We start from the raw sequence: 21,033 nt of genomic DNA on the forward strand, positions 1-21,033 counted from the left end.
AATTTTGAATATTTACAATATAATTTGCAAAGTGTCATACAGAGAGAGCATAGTATCTATTAATTTTAAGTAAACATTGTTAGAGTAAGGACAATGTATGTGTTATAATTATGTTAAAATGGATATATGGAACTATTTTCTTGGACGTGTTCTGAAAACCTCGTGAGTTATTGATCGTGTAATATTATGTGCATCCCTTTGCGAGGCTATCTCCCCGCGTGCGTTCGTCCGGGCGACACCTCACAGGCGGGCAGACTTGTGCAAGGCCACAAACAGACGCTGACGTATTGTGTGGTCTTCGAAGATTGTCCGGTTATTTCATTATTGTTTGTTTATTACGCTGTGGTTGTGGAATTTATTAGTGTTAATCAGCAGTTGGTGATTGGCAGCATTTATACGGTACTCCATATCAAGGTACGTTAAGAGTTTCATTTAATTATCTTCTGTTTTACGAAATATTTGATATTCTGCCTGCACCATGCATGGTTATGTTTTCCGTCTACTAATCAGTTGCGTACATTGGAATGGGTGATGAGTGGTTGGCAGTCGGAGTAGATGTTTCAGTATTGTCTTATGTGATGAAATGGTTTTAAAAGAAATTCGTTTTATGAACCGTGTTAAACTCATTGTGCTGTTATGTAGCTTGTAAGTGGGTATTGTGCTTGCGTCAAAGTAAACAATGAAGGTGGTATATATGTGTGGTTGGAATTGGACATTAAATTTGCTTTCTATAATGCAACGTTCGTGGCGTAGTTAAGTGGTTTTGTGGCATTTTTCACTTGGTAGCTTTTGTCATCGCAGATGTCATTGATAATTTCAGATCGGAACGTATTAAGAAGAAAAATGCCAGGTTTTCAACAGTTTATAAATGTCGGTAATTGTTTATTTGTATTGTTTTCTCATATCGTTTTGGAGATTTAGGGTAAAGTTTTCTTGTTCGTTTTAATTTTGTAATAATCAAGGAGTGTGTTGGAATGTGTAATCATTCCTTACAAAATAATTACAACATTTCCGATGTACAAGTGGTTACAGTGTTAGGCAGTTTGCGTGCCATGGCTTTTGTCATTGTTCATTTGTTCGCACTGAACTTGACGTTGAACATGTATTAGCAACACGCGTAAGAGAGTAGGGCCCCAGTATGTGCTGGGACAAACGAAAATCTAAGCACGTTGTCACACTCTCTTTTGCCACTTGTTTTGTTTACATACAGTCACTCTAGGCAGACTGCCAAATCTTCAAGTTTTGTACCACCTGCACAACTCATTTTAAATTTGAATCTTCTGACATTGTTACACGTTATTCTTTAATGCGAAGTAACTGTGTAGCTTGAATCTGAAATCTATTGCTGTGAGATACTTCTTATAATTTTATTAGACAGTGAAATTAAGATACAGGGTGTTGGTGTAAGTTTGTTACTCATGGCCTTATTTAAACACCTAATATGTTTTACTCCTTTATAGTTTCTCACGTATTATTACAAGTTAAATTACAAACTTTTGTGACACTGAGCAGAACCTGTTCTTGGTTGGTAGTTTGTTTCGCAGAAATGTTATTGAACGTATTAAACAAGATTGTGTGGGCCTATTTTTATACATTTATATTTTGTAAGTTAGTCATTATTTAAATCTGTTATGGACACAGGAACTATTATAAGTATAGTTACCAGGACTTGAATTGAGATTTATTTCTGGAGTAGTTCTTTTTTGTAATGTTTCAAGTTTAATGTTCCTTCATCGCTTTTAAGATCAAATTCATTGTGGAGAGATTTTGAAAATTACTCGCTTTTATTATTATTATTATTATTAAAAGTCAAATATTTAGTGGATTCCCGTTAATTGGGACACATCGGGACTAGAACACTTTAGCCCAATTAAGCGGAATCTTATGTATCTGCTGCCTAATATTGCCGCGAGTCCGCCTTGCCAGTCGGGCCTGTATTACGTCACCTCACAGTGTTGGAAGCTTCTAGCAATGTCCGAATTACGTCATAAACACCCCTCCCCCCAAATAACTTAAGGCAATGGCTGAAGGTGGAGGAATGGAGAGTACTGGGAAAATATAGTGACCGCTTGTGACGTATTCTGGAATTTACTCTGCTGAAGTTTTTTTTATAAAGTCAGCCCAATAACGAGGGAGACAGCGAGTAAGGAGTTATAAAATGAATGTGAAGTTGACAGTTAATTTTTAAGCGTTTGCGGACATGGTAGGAGTGAGCGGGCGCCGACAGGAAACCGGAAGAATAGTATTGTGACGTAGAAGGGAACATTTATATCAAGATAACCCAGAACTGTGAATTGTGAAGCTGCTTACATTAATCCAGGAAATAATCAGTTGCGTGAAATAAATCCATCTTATGTGTTCAAAGATCCCATTGTGTAATCACCGATTACATTATAATTTTTCTCCATGGCGTATTTTTTATCGACATGTTTTGACGACTACTTATTAAGTATTACATTGATAGGATCTTAGAAGTTGTATTAGAAACATGTGACTGGTTCCGTTTCGTTTGTAATAGTGAAAATAGTTGTTTTGAGACGAAAATTTTTATCTGTGCTTTAAGTAATTTAATAATTAATTTATATGAATTTAAAATAATGATTTCTCTGAGAGAACTAAGTTTAGAAAATATTTTAACATGGGTTATGTGAATTTTCAATCTTCTGTATAACATTAACATTGAATTGTGGGTCTGCAATTTTTACGTAAGGAATGTACAGGGTGGGTGGGAAGTAAGTAGGCATTGAGAAATGGTTATAACCTCTATATTTCCAATGTATAGCGATTATTTAATGCCTACTTACTTCCCACCCACCCTGTATAAGTGGCTTAATTAATATATGTGTGGTTGTAGGTTAATGTGTATATTTTCCAAATGCAGTTATCTGGAATTTGCCTCTTGTTCCAGAGGTTCCAAAACCCGTTCCAGACCACCATTCCTTGAGCATCAGCTGCGTCCTTGTGTTCACTCTACCTGAACACGAGTTGTATAATGACGTCTGACATCCGGATTTTTTAACTCTTTTTGTATACCAGAAAGAAAAAGTATGAGTTGAGAACTGTGACAGGTGCGAAAGGTTCTTAACTTTCAGCTCAGTGCCAAAGTGTGGGTCAGATGTATTTGTTCAGACGTAAATATCAAATTATTTTCACTTGTTCTTTGTTCAATTCTGACGACATTAAAAAGCTACTTTGACCTTACGTAATGTTCTCTTCACCATACAAAATCCAGCATTAACGTTGAACTTAATAACTTTTGAGGTTATTTTCATACATTTTACGTTGTGTGTTATAACAATCACTACTGACGCTCATAACTCACTCGCTGTACTAAATCCTCAGCATCATATTACCGAACGTCGTGATTAGCACCCTTGCTTCGTACTCGGGAGGTCCCGGGTTCAAATCTCAGCCCAGAGACCGGTTATCCTGAAAGGTTTTTCGTGGTGTTCCTCAGTGCCTCCTGACAAATGTCGTTATATTACCTTCGCTGACTGTGAATCCAACGTTTCTATCTATTAATCGCCCATTTTTATGGAACCCGAAGGTATATTATCGTGTTTACGAGATACCGGCCTGTAACCACGTATTTTTGTGTATATATTGTTCCATCGCCGCTAGTGCCATGCTTTGAAAATTAATACGAAATGGTCATTAAATGTAATATTTCATTGTTGTTACCATTTCTCATCAGCGTTGTTCCAGAATTTATTTCTACGCGCAAAGAAGTTTCGTTTCGAAAATTTACCGAATTTGATGAGTCGTAAATACAATTTTTATCTCGTGTTGTATGTTTGCCTGGAAGGTAGGCATCTTCTTCGACACCAGAGTAGGGATAATTGCTAGAAGTTCAGGCAGGTTTGCATTCTTTCCCTAATTATACCAGCTTTTGTTTGATAAACTGTTTATAATACACAGAACATTACCAAAATATGAATCCACTGCCCTACATTGCTTTTGTTCAACTTTTCTCACAAACAGTAACAATTTTTTGTTTATATTTTGCTGATTTTATGTTTAAAACTTTTCTTTCACGTGTTAACACACAAATACATGACGATCATTACAGTCAGTGAGACATCAACGTAGTTGTAAGAGAACGAAATTATTCTTTGCTGAAAATTACGCTTTTACACAGACTTTGTGAGATGCCCAGAAGAATATTTTTGAGTCGCCGCGGAAAAGCGAAAACAAAGATTTTATGTCGTGTTACCATTACGCTGGAGGATCGTTTTGGGCGGAAAGACACTTTTTTTTTTGCGTCACAGGGAGAGAACTACTTTATCGCTTTATAGCAACATCGTCATTATATGGAAATGACTATCTCGTGCTCTACGCTCCGCTGTTTCAAGTGACGACTGCTGTTTAATGATGGCGTACATGCGCTTCCTTGAGACTCGTTAATATTTCTCCTGGCTTCTTGACTAACGCTTGGTTGATCTATGCCCTTTCATTAGCTTCGTTTTCTTTTTATATGGGCGTTTATTTATCTCTAGTCTTGTCGTCACTGTGAATGTACGTTTTATGGTAAGTAGATGCTCGAATGGCGGCAGAGAATTTTTTTGTGTGTTGAACACTTTACTGTAGCGTCGTCTTAAGAGAAAACTCTGCTTCCATTGCGCCAGCATTGCATTCGGTTGTTGAAAGAAACCAGATTCTTGCCAACCACACCAACGAAGAACCGATCCCTTACTCAAGGTTCCCGTCAAACGAAGATTCTGTCAGATTTTACCATAGGCCCCACCGTAGTCGGAACTTAATTTAAAATTTTTCCGCATCGCATGATTCGGGCGCTTATACAGCCAAGCGTCAAGGATACTGGCTATTATATTACGAGTGGGTATCATTTCACAGATCACATTCAAAACTTTGTGACGTGAATTGTAATTCAGATATATATTGTACCTGCGTCGATTTTAGTTTATACGACGTTCATCTTCTTCAAGATAATGAAAATTGAATTAATAGTCGGTATACACAACAAAAGCCACGGTGGTCTAGCGGTTAGAACGCTGGCCTTGTAATCCTGGGGTCTCGGGCTCGATTCCCGGCGGTGCCCGAATTTATAACTTGTGTTGGGCAAGGCCGTGGTCTAGGCAACACGGAGTTTTCCTCCGGGGGCTTTCTCGGTTTCTCCGTGGCATCCCAACAATTACTCCATTCACACACAGAAGAAGGCAATGGCAAACCACTTCTGGATCATCTGCCAAGAACGTATATGAACAGGTCCCAGTCCGAGAAGAGGATGGAAGGATCCTGTTCATATGGACCTGTCGTCAGACAGAACACTAAATAAATAATAATAAATAATACACAACAAAACCGAACGCGTGTGTTTTTTCTGTTTTACAAATTTCGATAGACTGCTTTCATTTTGGAGCGAACGACAAACGAGTGGGTTTGAACAAGGCCGGGGCTGTCGTAATTAAAATGTTTTTGTTGGAAACACATGGACACTGTCGACCACGCGTTACATGCAGTGTATTTTAGACAGATTTCCCGATTAACAGAACATAACCAGTGATTTTCATTCTGGTTTACAAATATCGTGTAGTAATTGTAGTAAATTGTGTATTTGTTATTGAATTTACGTGCCAGAATTCCAGGCTACGTATGTAGGCGTAGTGTTACCGCGTGTTTAACCATTTCCATTAGTCTTTTAAATATTCTTCACAAATCATGTATACATCATTGACACTGTTCTCGAAGGTAAAATTCTGGCTAACGCGTCAGATTTCTTACGCCGTGCGTGCATTTCCTAACTTGTAACGTATTTCCAATAAGGTATTTTGTTCCAGAGCATGGAATTTGTTTATAGTGCGATGTTTGCTACGGAAAACATCAACTCAACAGAAGTACGTAGTTTCTTTTATTCACAAGTAAAAATATGACTTCTGTCTGTAAATTGCTTGACTTCGTAGATAACACTCAGAACTACAAACAAAAACATTAATCCCGTTCTTGGTTTGTAAGCGAAATACTTTGTAAACTGAGTGAAGTTGATAAATGAAAAGTGCACAGCGGAAAGCTAACAGGTGGATTAAAGTGAAACGGAAATTCAAAACGTTTGTTGAAGGGACTTTTCATCAATAACATGAAGATAGTTTTTGTGAAAAAGTGGTAAGATTTTGCTGGCCATCACTTATGTACACGTTCCGTCTCTCTTTGTCTACTGATTTGTGATTTATTGTGTTGAAGGTTTAGGACAGTATAAAATGAACACGTGAATTCATGTGGGAACTTTTCGTTTCGTATTCCGAGTTGATGTTTAGCCCAAGTACATCCTGTTTATTGAGTTTGACTGAAACAGAAAATCACTGCTTATTTTAGATACATAATTGTTTGAAATTAAGACAGATTTTAGCCATTCAGTGTCTTAAAGGTATAGTCGGCGCAGTAGTTTTTGGCCGGTGGAATTTTCAAGGGGAAGGCTAGGAGCGAGTCTCTTGTGCGATAGTATAATGCTGACTGCACCAAGGAACTTATCGGACTGAACGCCCAAACAAAAGAAATACGCTGACCGTGCCACCTCAGGTACACAGAGTAGGCCCGTCTGCCAGCTCCACTAGCTTCACCGGCCAAAAACTACTGCACCGACTATACCTGAGCGTAATAATTGTTTCGATGCTGACTTATCAAGTCAATATGAGAATGTATTTACTTCCATTCCATATTTTTATAAGAAAGATTGTGGCATAAATTTCAAAAATCCTACAAACCACACACAATCAGTTTTTTTATGTTTGTTTCGTAATTGAGACTTGTGTTATGACATTTCTCATAGAGACTGATTAGAGTGAATCAAAAAGAAATGTGAAATATTAGGCCCCGATTAATACTATGGCTGCCTGAGGAAAACAACGTTGTACTAACGTCATCAAAACTTCTAGTCATTAAATGTAGTGCATGTTACTGTCGTCTGTGAAATATGCTAACTCCATATTCATTAGGACCTGTGCAAAAAAATAATTTAAATTAGACTTCGTATATCACAGCTTAGGACACAGTCGATTGAAGGAAAGAGTCCACTTGCGAGACCAAGACATAAATGAGAGTATAATATTACCACTGATCCTAAAAGTATTCTACAAACAGTATATGAAGACTTGGATTGGATTCGACTGGCTCATGATGGGGTTTAGTGTCTGGCTTTTGTGAACATGGCAGTGGACTTTCTGGATCTATGAAAGGGGCGGAATTTTGTTACTGTTTTTTGACGTCTAAGCTTCTCAAGAAGAAGTGACTGATTCATGGATTTTGATCACAAGGATGTGCTGGGCGGGGCATGTAGCACTCGAGAGAGATGAGACCTGTGTTTATTTTTGTTGGAAAACCTGAAGGGAAGAGTCAACACGTGGGACCTGGGTCTGGATGAGAAAACATTATTAATATGACGTAAATAAATAGGGTGTCAGGATGTAGACTAGAGTTTTCTGGTTTACGCTGCTGACCGCTCGTGGCCTGTTGTGAAGACTAACAATCTTCTAATTCTATAAAATGAGGTGAATTTCTTGACGAACTGAGCAGCTATCAGCTTCTAAAGGATCCTTTTCCATGGAGTTATAATGGATCGATGTCATTCTTGCTTTTGTTTAGCTGTTGTCCAGCAAACATTTGACTGTAAGTCGTATATGTTTTTGCGTTTTGGATGTTCAACGTTGTTCTTACGAAGAAACTTCACAAATGGGCTCTGTGTCTACCTTACCATTTGTTTTAGGAGATGTTATGAAATTTTATAAACCGTATTTGAGAGCAGTATCCTATTTAAGGTAACATTTTGAACCATTTCGTGTGAACAGTTGAGTTGAAAGTTATGTGGGGCAGACAAATGGTAACTGGAGAGATTGCTTACAAGTTCATGTCTGCCGGGATCAAAAGGGATTCTATGTCATTTAAACCCTGTAACAGACCGTGAGAACTTTGAGTTTCAACTGCACGTGTTCTCTGTGCGGAGTTAACATTGTATTAGTTCAGTACAAGCGCAGACAATCTCTGCAACGAATGGTAAAGAATGTTGATTCAAAAAATGGAAGTGGATTATCGCAGGAATTATTTCACTTCCAATTTTTTCTGTTATCTAACGCAGTGTTACTTAGTCTTGTATCTTCACGGTGCTTGAATTTAGAGTAGCATCGCGTTTGATTGCTAAAGTTCACAAACCTATAATTCAATATGATCAGTGTTGACTGTAGCTTATCAGTTATCAGAAATGTTGATTTTATCGAGTGTGTACTTAACGTGGTTTGTTTATACGTGGCCGCCACTTGAATATAATCACACTTCAGTAAATTACAGATTCTTTTTTAGAATACCGATGCCAGATTAAAGAAAAATCCCAACTGTCAGAACGTTGTCCCCAGTTTAGGTTACGATGGGACAATCTGCTGTCCAAGTCTTGTTTTTCCTCAGTCTCTCTGGGGAAACTGCCAGGAAGTCATCCTACATGGCGGTTTACTTCGTACACGTCTGTGGACAGGTCAGTCTGCGCGTGATTCAGATATGGCTTCCGTCTGAATGTTAATGAAATTGGTTTAGTTAAGTTGTAAGTTTTAATGATTTTGAACACATGAAAACAGTTTGTAACACGAAACACACATTTACATTTCAGTTTTAGTAGTAACAAGCGTATCTCAGGGGGCGTCCTGTCATGATTCAGTGCAGTGCAGCCAACGTTACAGCTCGTGGAGAAATCAAAGTCATCCACAGTTTACAATTACACAAATATTCGCGTAACGATCATCCAACATTCTCTCTTAACTTTATTCGGCTTAGTTTTTACTTTATTAGAAAGCTGCTTTGTCTTCATGCGCTGTTTACATGGATGGGCCTGATATTGGCTTCTGCTCGTCACTTCAGTCACACGGAGCGGGAGATTATGTTAGGTTTCTCGTTTTACCGCCAGAGAGAGTCTTTCCTATTCTGATGTCGGGCTCACTTTCCAGCTGAGAATCTCGTTCTCACGAACGAGAATTCTTGTCGAGCGAGTAACGCCGATATATAACCAAAATGTCTGACGTTGAGAATGTGACACTGCGGATATTTAGAGTAAGTTCTGGTTTGAAACGTTTAATTTATTGATGGTATGAAACAGCCAGTGCATTTTTGTTGACCCCATAACAAAGTAACCGACTTGGAGTGAACATTGCTTCTGTCACATCCATAACTAGGCTTTTTCAAGACGTGTGAGCCTTGTAATAGAATGCATTCTTTTTAATATTCTGTGTTATTTTTGTTTGCTGAAGGAATTATGACATCTGTGAACCTTCAGGACGAGATAATTAGAGGGAAATAAATTTATGGAAGTAGTTTCTGTTATTGTTTAAGACTACTTATTAACCCGTTTCATCTATTGAGGGTATGTGTCGTCAAATCAGGTATTATTAATTGTGAATGAGGAGAGATATGGCAGTTTTATAAGGTGATTTAAGGAGACTTGAACAGTGAATGTTTATACAAGCTTGGAATTAAACATTACTTTTAGGACCTAGAAGTTGAAACGATCGATTGTCATTGACTAACAGTCCATGTTATCAGGAGTTTCAGCTACAGATCGTCTGTGGTTATCAGGAGTCCTGGAGTACGCTTGGAATTTCCCGATGTGCCTAAATGATTTGCTCTGTGTAGACTAATGGGCATGCGCCTTCGAGCACATGGTGGTGTGAATCAAGTTTTCTAGATTCTGTGTTTGAATTCCCACTGTTATCCGCAAATTATTATTTGTACCCCTGTTTCTTTTTCTGATCAGCAGGCTTGGCTAGTGTTAAATGGAAACGACTCCTAAATACAGTACGACTGTAGAATCACGAAAATGTTTTGTGGCCCTCAGGGAATCTGAAGAACAGGTCAATATTGGAAAATTTATATATTTTTTGACAGGAATATTGGTCACGTTGCTTTCCTTCAGGCTGCACATTCAAGTTCACTCAAGCCTGAGTCAAGAGTATCTTATCCGTAAATCCATTTTTATTGATGGCAGTTTCATGTAGAAATAAAAACAGTCGAATCGAAGTGAGGAAAAAGTGATTGACGCGAAGTACAGTCTGTGTCCCGGTATTGGTTTGGTAACAAAAGACCCTTGCATTGCCACGAAAGAACATGAATTATACCGTGTCTTGCAGGAACTTTTCAGTGGCCATCATTGTGTTTACGGAGACAGGACTGCTTTTGTTTTGGTCGGAAGGTAAACAAGTTTGCGCTGTGATATACTAATGGCGGTCTAACAGCACGGATGGATGTGGCCTGTTGATGAATACGTCTCTTTAATGTACTGCCTCGTGTGTTCTTAACGAGCGAAAACATGCCTGCACTGTGTACAATATTTGTTATGGTCCCAAGTCTCTTAGCAGCTCTTTTCTTAGGGCGGTGTCGGAAACGGTCATGATAAAATGAAGGTAGACACGTTTTTGAAGGATCATTAATGATACCTGGGTGTTGGTGGGAGGTTACATTTAAATGGATCTTAGAGAATTAGAATGGCAAGTTTTGATTTAGATTAATCTGGCTGAGGATAGGGGCCAGTGGCGGTCTGTTGTGGAAACGGAAATAACCATTCGGATTACATAAAAGACGGGGAATATCTTGACCAGTTGATAGACGATTGGCTTCTTAAGGACTGTCCTGTGTTGAGCAGGATGTAAACTAGTTACAGAATATTTTTTTTTTGCTGATTTTCATTTCGTGTCGTGTTCAAAATATTTAGTTTTACCTATCAGGCATTTTTTTCTAACCAGTAGGAGAATTTGTGCGTTATCGGTGTTTGTATGGCACCGTAAACGATAAATCGTATTTTGTTACTGATATTGGAGACGCGGAATTGAGTTTCGGTGGAAAAAAAACCCTACATGCGTAAGGTTTTGTGTGGGATTGTATTGCGCAGGCGTACTGATAGCTGGGATCTGTTTTGAATTTTTGTTAAATTGCAGTAATTGTTCCAACAGTGGGAACGGGATGGCGTTACGTTTCATATAACTCATTAATATGTTTCTAGTACAGATTTCAAAATATACTGCAGTTAAAAGTAATTGTGAGTATAAAGTGGGCAGAAGGAACGTTTTTAATAATGGCACTGCCTTAACACAAAACGTAAAAAAACTAGACATTTATGTTTTTATATTTCGTGTTAAGCATTCAGTTAGTGTATTTTGTTTCAAATTTACTTTATTCTCTACCAATTATTTATTTTAATCCGTCTTATCACAATATTTAAACTTTCTTATAATTAAGATAATAAAATATCATTGATGTTCCATATCGATTGATCGATTTACATTTTGGAACATGTAAAAGATGTTCCAAAATGTAAATCGATCAATCGATATGGAACATCAATGATATTTTATTATCTTAATTATAAGAAATTTTAAATATTGTGATAAGACGGATTAAAATAAATAATTGTTAGAATATTCACAATATGACGCAATTACACTATCTTTATTCTCTACGTTCCAAACAACAGATACACATATGAGTTTTTTCTCGTTATACCACATTCGAATTTGTGCATGCATAAATATTTCTGCAGTAAAACACTGAGTTTGGCTGGGAATTTGCCTAAGTTGGCCATACTTCTGTAACTAGGCCGTCATTTCTTGAATCTTTAGCACCCAATAGGCGTACTTTTCCGCACTTTCTCTGCAGCATGAATGCGAAGTGTTACAGGATATTCTTACCCGATCTATATTTAAAATTTGTCTACGATTGTATGTGTGCATATGGTAACACGTACGGAAAGCTTAAAGATTACTGTCTTCTGTGCTGTTGCGCTGTCATCTTCAGGATTTTCCCTGATGATGGAGGCAGTAAGCACCTCTGAAACATCGGGCAGTCTCTGCGACGCAACATCCGATAACACAACCGATTTCGTAGTCGCGCCTTTGAGACGTTGAAGTCTCATAAGGTAAGAGGGCGTGTGTCGCGTTATTCTGAAAGCAGTTTTGTGTGCTGATAAATGCGTACGTTGCGTTTGTGTTGTACGCACCCGTTACATAATCCGTGGTCTAGGCAACACGGAGTTTTCCTCCGGGGGCTTCCCCGGTTTCTCCGTGGCATCCCAACAATTACTCCATTCACACACAGAAGAAGGCAATGACAAACCACTTCTGGATCATCTGCCAAGAACGTATATGAACAGGTCCCAGTCCGAGAAAAGGATGCAAGGATCCTGTTCATATGGACCTGTCGTCAGACAGAACACTAAATAAAAAAAATAGTCTCAGGAAAGCTGTTCACCAGCATGTAGGCATGTAGTTCAGAATGTGGTCTTTCGTTTTCACTGCTATAGAAGTGATATTTATAGTCAGGAAACTCATTCAGGGTAATTCTTCATCAAGATTTCACTTCTTCCACTCTGACTGGCCTTGTAAGAAGGACCGACGGGCATTGCCTGGGAACCTTCTGACAATAAGATGTTGCCCCCTATCCCAGATATAAATTGTTTCTCACTTCTCCCCCATAATATTCTCTTTGCCCCCACTCTTCTGCTACCCATCTTAACTTTCCGTCTCTTTCGGGTTCATTTTGGTGAAGGTTGACTCTTCCGAAGATGTCTACTTGTTTACACAAGCCATGTTTATCTTATTTCTGCTGCATGTTGTAGGGACGTAACCCGGATTTGAGGCTAAACGTAGGGTCCAATGTCTGACTTTTGTGATGATATTGATGAAACTCTGTTATCATATTTACGTGGAAAAATATTTGGAGATAGCAATTCGTTATTTATTCTGTGCATAGTATCTTGGGCCACGGCTAGTGGTCAGGATATGTAAACGTCTCCTCATTTACGTGACGATTTAGAGACATTAAACTCACAATGCATAAATTCAGATTTTAAGTTAATTTCTCCACCACGAGCGTATGCATCATCCTGTAACGCGTATTAGAACAGATTTTACTGTAACATCGGCTTTAGACAGATTTGCACAGGAGATGAAAAATTCATGATAAATCTGGGAGAGAATGGCGAGGGATGGTAAAAGTTGTATTTTTCTGACGCAGTTGAAAAAAGTTTGGCTCCAGGCAGCTGTAATGAGTGTAGTCGCTTGGTGTACATTTGGACTTGCCTGTAGTATATTTCGATGTCTGTACCAAGAGGAAGTACCTTTTATGACCCAGAGGTGCACACACAATCTCGCTCTTTTGTATATAGGGGGCAGGGAGTGGCTGACATACTTGAAGATTTCTGTCTTCTGGGTTGTTGCGCTGTGTAGTATGATAGATGTTTACCAACGTTTCAGAGGTCATACTGCCTCCGTCATCAGGGCGTTGGTAAACATCGACCATACTACACAGCGCAACAACCCAGAAGACAGAAATCTTCATACTCACCGCTGTGAAAACCTCAAACCATGCTGACATACTTATTACAACTGAGAAACGTAAACACTGTTGCTGTAAATCTTTGTAAGATTTTGAATGACCGAAATTTAAAGTTAAACTGCGTGTGGTATAGCCCACTTCTATGTAAAAATAGAGGTCAGTAGTGAGAAAAATTAAAATTTTTCCAACCTTTTGTTACTACAGGTCTTGAGTTTGTAACAAACGCGATTTCGTAGTTTCGTGATGTTTTATGACCCTCGAGTGAAACCCTGTAAGTTCATAATCTGGTAAATTATACATTGTATCGTATTCTGGAGGTGGTTTGTTTGAACAGTGGCAAATCGATTATTCATCGTGTTTGAAAACAGCTGTTAGAAAACTTTTCGTATGTAACGCCTCGTAGTTTATTGGTCTTCTTGTAGTTGGTTGTTAGTATAATTGTACTAAATGGACCTAAGAAACCTAGAGCTATGGATGTGTGTATAAAGTGTATAACCACATTTGGATTTGTTTATTCTGTAAACTTGTTACTGTTTGATGCAGTTTACTATGTAGGGACAGTCATTTGCCTGTTGTAGTAAGGCAGTCGACAGTAAACTGTTATAACTGTCAGTTTTTATGACGTGTGATGCTGGTAACTTGCGTGCCCTTATTACGCGTTAAATAAATTCTGTTCCATCGTGCGTGGAATTGCTGGAATTTGTAGCCTTAACTTTAGTTTCCTGTACTCTGAAACTTAGGAGTACCTGTGATGTATGAATGTCATAGTTTTGATAACCATAAAAATAGTGTCTGTTGAAGACAGTGGTCGGCACCCGTACAAGTAGCCCTACCAAATACAGACATACCTCGTTTTATTGCGCTTCGCAGATATTGCGGTCTTTTATAAATTGAAGGATTGTGGCAACCCTGCATCGAGCAAGTCTATCGGCGCCATTTTTCCAACAGCATGTGCTCACTTCGTGTCTCTGTGTCACATTTTGGTAATTCTATTGCACACTTAATAGACTACAGTATAGTGTAAATATAACTTTTATATGCACTGGGAAACCAAAACATTAGTGTGACTCGCTTTATTGCGGTGGTCTGGAACCGAACACGCAATATCTCCGAGGTATGCGTGTATCTAAAGTGATTTGTAATTTCAGAAGTAGATCTTAAATTGAAACGGGCCACATGGCGTAATCCATAAAACGGAACTGTTTCCAACTTCTTGTGAAGCTTAATCGGCAACGAACTAATATCGTTGTTGCATCGCTTAAAAATGTGATTTTAACTTCGATCTGGCCTAAATTAAGCCCAATTCTTGGATTCAGAAGAATTAGAATTGGCGGAAAGAAAATTTGTTTCTTATGAATGTGATACAGCAGACTAATTTTCTTTAATTTTTACTCGCCAACTCAAAATATCTTCTTCATGCACACGGACGTGATAGTTTTAATGACATTTGCAAAAGATACGTTTGGTAGGATCATAGGCGTAGTGGTTTTCACATTCGGCTTCGTATGGTGCTTTATCAAACGAGCTTTAAATTCTTGTTTGTGTACAAAGTTTACACCCCTTTTGTCTGTAAAGTTTTTTTCATCGTCTGATGTCCGACTCCCCCTTTTTCAGCGTGAGTAGAAATTCATGAGATTGTCACAGCAGTTACGTCATTTCTGTATGGTTTATTTTAAGAAGTAAGACAAACGAAGAACTGCTCGCTAATGATACTTTTCTCTGTCATAATTTCACGTACAAAGTGTTGCGTTTGAAGATCCACGAAACGATAAAAGTATCTCACTATTATTTTTAATGCTACCAGAATGAGAGTGAAGTTTATGACAGGGACTTCTTTTACAGTTGTGGGTGTAGTGTAGTTAAGGAAAAGGCAAGATTCTGTCATCCACAATTCTTCCAGAAACAGTTTCTTGCAAAAGTTTTTAAGTTTTATTTGAGCGAAACTTCCTAATTGAAAGTTTAACACGTGCAGTGATGGTGTTACGGTGACAGAATCCTTTATATCTGCTTGATATTTTTGCAGCAAATTCGTAAGGGGAATACGATTTCTGATCGTGGCGGGATGTATTAAGTAACGTATTTGTGATCAGTATAGCTCCATCTTGGTCTTGTATTCTGGTGCTGTGCTTGTGCGTTGCTTGTTAAATACGAGTTAGCTTGTCGCCATTTTGTTTGTGTTCTTAAGCCATTGTTTATCAACCTTTTTGGTTCCGTGGACTCCTTTCCCATAACTATCTCAAACATTTTAACTAAATAGAATATAGAGAAATGAAAATACAGATAGAAGGTGTTTTTTCGTCCATTGTGAGAGTAAACATCGTGATGATGAAGAACTTAAAACATGCAGCGAAACAGGTGAAATATAAAAAAAAGATTAGGATCTACTGAATTCGCGGATCCCCGATTGATAAACGATGCATTAAACAACTTTTGATGAAATTCTTACCCAAAACTGTAGCCATTCTCGAAGAAACAGGGTGTGTGTGTTTCTGGAGTGGATTCGTCTGACTCTGATAGGACAATTGTTTCATGTGAACACGGTAATGAACAGTCGCGTTTGATTAAATGCGATTTCAGGATTTCGCAGCGGCGATTATGATAATGGCTGTATTCTGTTTTGTTTCGCCGTTTAGCCTGGCAGAAATTTACCGACGTGTTAGAGGTACTTTCTGCCTTCATCATCAGGGCGATAGGTAAACTCAGGAGACAGCCATACTCAGTTTTCGTGCCAGGCTTGTCAGAAATAATTCTTCTCCACGGAGTTAGGATTTTTAAAGTATAGATTTTGGCGAGGATCGTTCTCGAAACGTTGGGTACGATCAAAAGTTAATGGCTAGGAAGTTTTGGAACACGGTCATGTAATAAGGGTAATAGGTCATTGACATTAAGGGTGGATTCTGTTGCTAGTTGTAACGTATACGTTCTCTATAGTTTCCTCACCCTTTCTCTATCCTTTGCACACCGTAATGTTACCCCTTGAAGTGTTCTTTTCCTGCCCTCACACTCAATGTTCCTACATCCGTCATCTAGTCTCGGAGTTCCATTGCAATTTGCACTTCCGTTCGTCAGTTTCAGAGAACAGTTGATGTACGCACGGCTTCGTCCCTCAGCGCAGTGGCTGTGTGTACTTAGGAATTGTGCCCTTCATTTACTCTGAAACGTAGTACGTGCTGTACTATGTTTGCGTATGTTAAGTTTATTCTTGAATTATTTGAAGACGCTGTTTAATCTACGTGAGTTATGTATCGTGGAATGATACGCAGAGACGATAGTGAATGGCGTGTATGAAATGTGAATTTAATTTTGTTCTTCATCTGTGTTTGAGAATCGGGTGTTGAGGAGGATATTTGGGCCTAAGAGGGAAGACGATGGGGCGTGGAGAAAACTGCACAATGACGAGCTTAAAAATCTGTACTGCTCCCCCAGTATTGTGAGGGTGATTAAGTCGAGAAGAATGAGATGGGCGGGTCATGTAGCGCGCATGGATGGGACAAGAGGTGTGCACCGGGTACTGGTTGGGAAACCTGAAGGGAAGAGACCGCTGGGGAGACCTAGACGTAGATGGGAGGATAATCTCAGGCGGGATCTATGGGAGATAGGAGTTGAAGGAAACTGGATTTTGTTGGCCCAGGACAGGGTCCGATGGAGGGCTTTGGTTAATTCGGTGATGAACCTTCGGGTTCGGTAAGCCATCTAGTTAGTCAGTTAGTTAGTTAGCTCTGATAGCTACTTCTGCTTCTCTTAAATACATCACTTAACGTGTTTTTGTTTTTATATTTAGTGAATGCTTGTTTTCTTTTGTCATATTAGAACCCCTCACATATCTATTGTTTACTTTAATCCATGCTTTAAGATGCAGCGTGGTATTTATACTGACCACAGCATTATGTTTCATTATATTTCCTAATATTCGGAAGGACATTTTTCTCAATTGCGGTTAAACATTATATTCACCTACTACAGGATGATCCTTATCCATAATTACTCCAATTTCAACAAAGAAAACGGAATTTTTCTTTCATTATGTCGAAAGAGTGCAACACGTGTGACAGACATATACGCCATTGTATTTTCGGGCCTCATAATTTTATTATAGGCCCAAATTTTGTTTATGTTAATTAGTAAAAGAACGTGTATGGAAAAAATTCTATACTTTTAGGAATTATGATCTTCTCCATTGACCACTTTTCCACTAACTACTGAATTAACAAATATTTACCGTAAGAATAAAGCGTTATTGGACACGCATTGTTTGCTGTTTCACAAAGTTGTTTGACGTCCGTCGTTGAATGTGGATGTTTTTGAGGTTTTACCTTCATTCTGGGGCTCGTAAGTGTAGTTTTGTAACTCAGAAATCATGTTCACCCTAATCCGAAGTAATGAAGATAGTAAGGATATTTTTGTAATGATGTATGTGAATTCATCAGATTTAAATAATCAATAAAATTGCTACACGAGTACTTAAGTGGGACAGTTTAAAAGTGTTGTAATCTCTGCGCACGCATTTAACCATTTGTTGTGTCCTTAGCCTGACCATTTTACAGTTGACGTAACAAAATTTTTGCTGGAAAGTACTACCAACTTACAGCATAATCTTAAACATAGAAGTTAGGGCGTTGTCCTTTAATATACACCACTACTGAAACTCAGCTCGTCAGCTCGTAAAATTAACTCGCTCCAGACGAGAGAGCAAACGTTTATTGTAGCCATGTAAGCATGGACGCTGATATTGTTTTTTAAGAGGCACCGACGTTGGAAATTTGAGAACTGCTGTTATGGAATATCGTATGTTGCGTTACTAATAGGATGTAATGGAAATGCCTCTCTGTCAGGATATTATTATGTGGGTTAGGGATTTTATTTTTGTTACTGAAGGCAGTATTGCATTTTTAATGTTCCGGCAATCATGTAAGCGTTATTATGCTACTTTGATGGTTGCCTTTGCCCTGACAGAGTAGCAGTGATCCAAGGATTTTCCTTGCGTGACGATCTGGCAGCGTTTGTCACACGGAAGGCTTCGTTCCATTGACAGTGCTTTGCTATCTGTTGCATCGCGCAGTACAGTCCATGTCAAATGTCTCTGCCTTATTAAGTTAACCGGGCTATAAAGGTTTTCTTCCTATATGACGTTTTGTGGATATCGGGCAGCGATTAAAATATGGTGTGTTGTACGAGGGATATCTAGTTGCATTGTACCAAATAGGCTATGTATGTATTGAAGAAATTTACCTATTGAAATACTTGGGATATTTTGTCGTTCACGATATTTTTTTTTATGCAACCATTGTTACAGAGTGTAAGGAGAGATGCATCTCCTATATGTTCTGAATAGAATATTCAGGTTTGTAGGGAGATTTGCGACTATGTTCGTTGACGGTGTCACTTTCATTTTGTTAAGTTATTCATAGAATGTAGATATTGAAATTTTAGAAACGAATGTATTACGTTTATGAAGTACGATTTGAGGTTTTCGCGGTGGTGAGTCTTCTGGGTTGTTGCGCTGTGTAGTCTGGTAGAAGTTCACCGATGTTTATGGGGTACCTGCTGCCTCAATTATCAGGACGATGAATAACAAATACTTCTGAAACTTCGGTAAGCTCATACCAGACTACACGACATTTCGTACCAGAGGACAGATATTTTATTTTGTTTATTGATTTCTGAAACACGACGGACGAAAAATTGGGCAGTATGAAGACTTGATTATTAATAGAGGCACGAATTTTCTGTTTACGCAGTTAAGGGGAATTTATAGTTTTTATATGTGAACTGACATGCTCACGGACTGATCTCTATGTTTATTTACGCAAAGTAATTCACTTTTACAGAATATTTACATTTGTACGGCGACTTGAAGCGAATTAAATTAATCATCATATTACATTGTTATTATTATCTGATTAGTATTTTATGTATTATCAGTGTTTGCCTGTTATTGGCTTCTTGCTGTTGGCAAACACTTAAATAATTAAATTAAATTGAATTATTATTTTGGTTGGTCAAACTATTTAGCACAATTTCTTGGCATTGAAGATGTTACAGATTCGGTTCTTTTGAAGCCGTGTTTAACGTGGTCTTCCTCAGTGTTCGAGGCAAATGCTCGGAAAATAGTGCTGTGAAGTGTATCATTTCGCATCCTTCTCAGTTCACAATTCATGACCAGTGTCATATTCGGAGGTATGTGATACATGCATTTGAGAAAAATGAGTTAAAAGATTGTAGAAGAGAAATTTATAACGTAAGTCATTTTTCGTACGTTTTGATAGTGAATCCCGGTCTGTAAAGTCCAGGTCTTGTCGAATTACAATATTATTGATTCCTCACTCCACAGTTCTAAGGTATTTTTGTAATAATAATATTAATTTTGTATGTTGCTGTTGTGTTTTATGGTGAACATCTGTATTCCTCCAGTTTTAGTGGTTTGGCGGCGGTCTGCTAGCAGACCGGAGCATTAAAGTGCTCTGCGGTGGTCGTATTGTTTATGCACACGGTCTCTCAGTGCGTGAAATTTGAGTGTCAAGCTCAGGAAACCAGACACGCTGTTGTACGAAACAGTTGATCTTCCATTTTTTTTAAAATTTCCAGTACCATCTCAGTCTTTCCATTGGTTTATATTACATAACCCGTCCAGGTATTTTTCTACCTTGTCTGCACATTTCTTCCTATAGTTGTATACTTTTCCATTAATATTACAGACATTTAATTCTTTTCTATGTCGTCATTTATTTATTTTCCCCATCTGTTCTCCTATATCCTTCCACAGTATCATTTCACTTGCACTGACATTAACTTTTATTGAATCCTTTGAGAGTTCTTTCCTCATTGTTCTGTTTTCGTGTCGTTTTTTGTCATAATTCTTTAAAGCTCAGTGTTGAAAGTAACTCAACGTTTCGACCAGGGCTGTGGAGTCAGTACCAAAACCTCCGACTCCTTCATAAAAGCTCAATATGTATTAATAATGGTAAACCTACTAAAATGGTACCACAAGAGATTTCATCACCACCACTTGAATCAGCAGGATACGTTTTATACTTATAACATATATTTAATTATATGTCTAATGGTTATTGCAGAAATTGATTGATTTTTAAACAGTTTGTATTCTTAAGGTACCGGAGTCGAAGTTACGAAGCATTGTTCCCACACAATGTGACTCAACGCGTCATTGAATCTTCCTAAGCGTGAGGCCTCTGGCGGCTTACACGGTAACGAAAGTGTTAAAACAGTATTTTCTTAAGATTTTATATCAAGGTCGGAGTAGGTACATTTTTACCGACTCCACCTAAAATTGCTTCCGACTCCACAGCCCTGATTTCGGCAAACACTGCAATTACCATTTTCAGGGCGAAAGTGAATTTCTTCTATTTTTTTATATTTCAGCAACTTTCTCCCAGATGTGATTGGTTTATATATCAATATTACGTATTGCTGCACAGAAATTTTGCGTTCAAAACCAGCAAATACAGTTTTACAGAAGCCACGATTTAAAAAAATATATAATCGGTTTGGTGAACGTTTTTTTATAATATTTAAAAAGCCAAGTTGAATTGTTCATACTATCTGAAACTTTTTTGTAGTCTTGAAGTTTTACGAAGCATTACTCAAATTTGGTGTGGATCCGTTTATGTACACCTTCGTTATTAGGTGGTATTATGCAAATCAGTCTCTGAATTTGAGAAGAGTGATCCAATAAATCTAAATGTGTAAAATACAGAC

The 21,033-nt window shown here is 38.1% G+C and overlaps 1 protein-coding gene across 5 annotated transcripts in view; it reads left to right on the plus strand.

The window, feature by feature from the left end:
* The first annotated feature begins 233 nt into the window (after nucleotides 1-233).
* The window catches only part of Rbfox1 (RNA-binding Fox protein 1), a 351,925-nt gene continuing 331,125 nt past the window's right edge, over nucleotides 234-21,033 (plus strand). For 3 of the 5 annotated variants that reach the window (XM_087351496.1, XM_087351500.1, XM_087351495.1), the window contains exon 1: nucleotides 234-414. The gene's annotated coding sequence lies outside the window, so the exon portion shown is untranslated. The remainder of the gene's footprint in view (nucleotides 415-21,033) is intronic. The other 2 variants (XM_087351507.1, XM_087351506.1) reach the window with 1 other exon arrangement.

This window comes from Zootermopsis nevadensis, unplaced genomic scaffold (genome assembly GCF_977971745.1).
Source record: "Zootermopsis nevadensis isolate Lab colony 2312 unplaced genomic scaffold, Znev_1.0 Znev_ptg000019l, whole genome shotgun sequence".
In the NCBI taxonomy this organism is placed as follows: Eukaryota; Metazoa; Arthropoda; class Insecta; order Blattodea; family Termopsidae; genus Zootermopsis; species Zootermopsis nevadensis.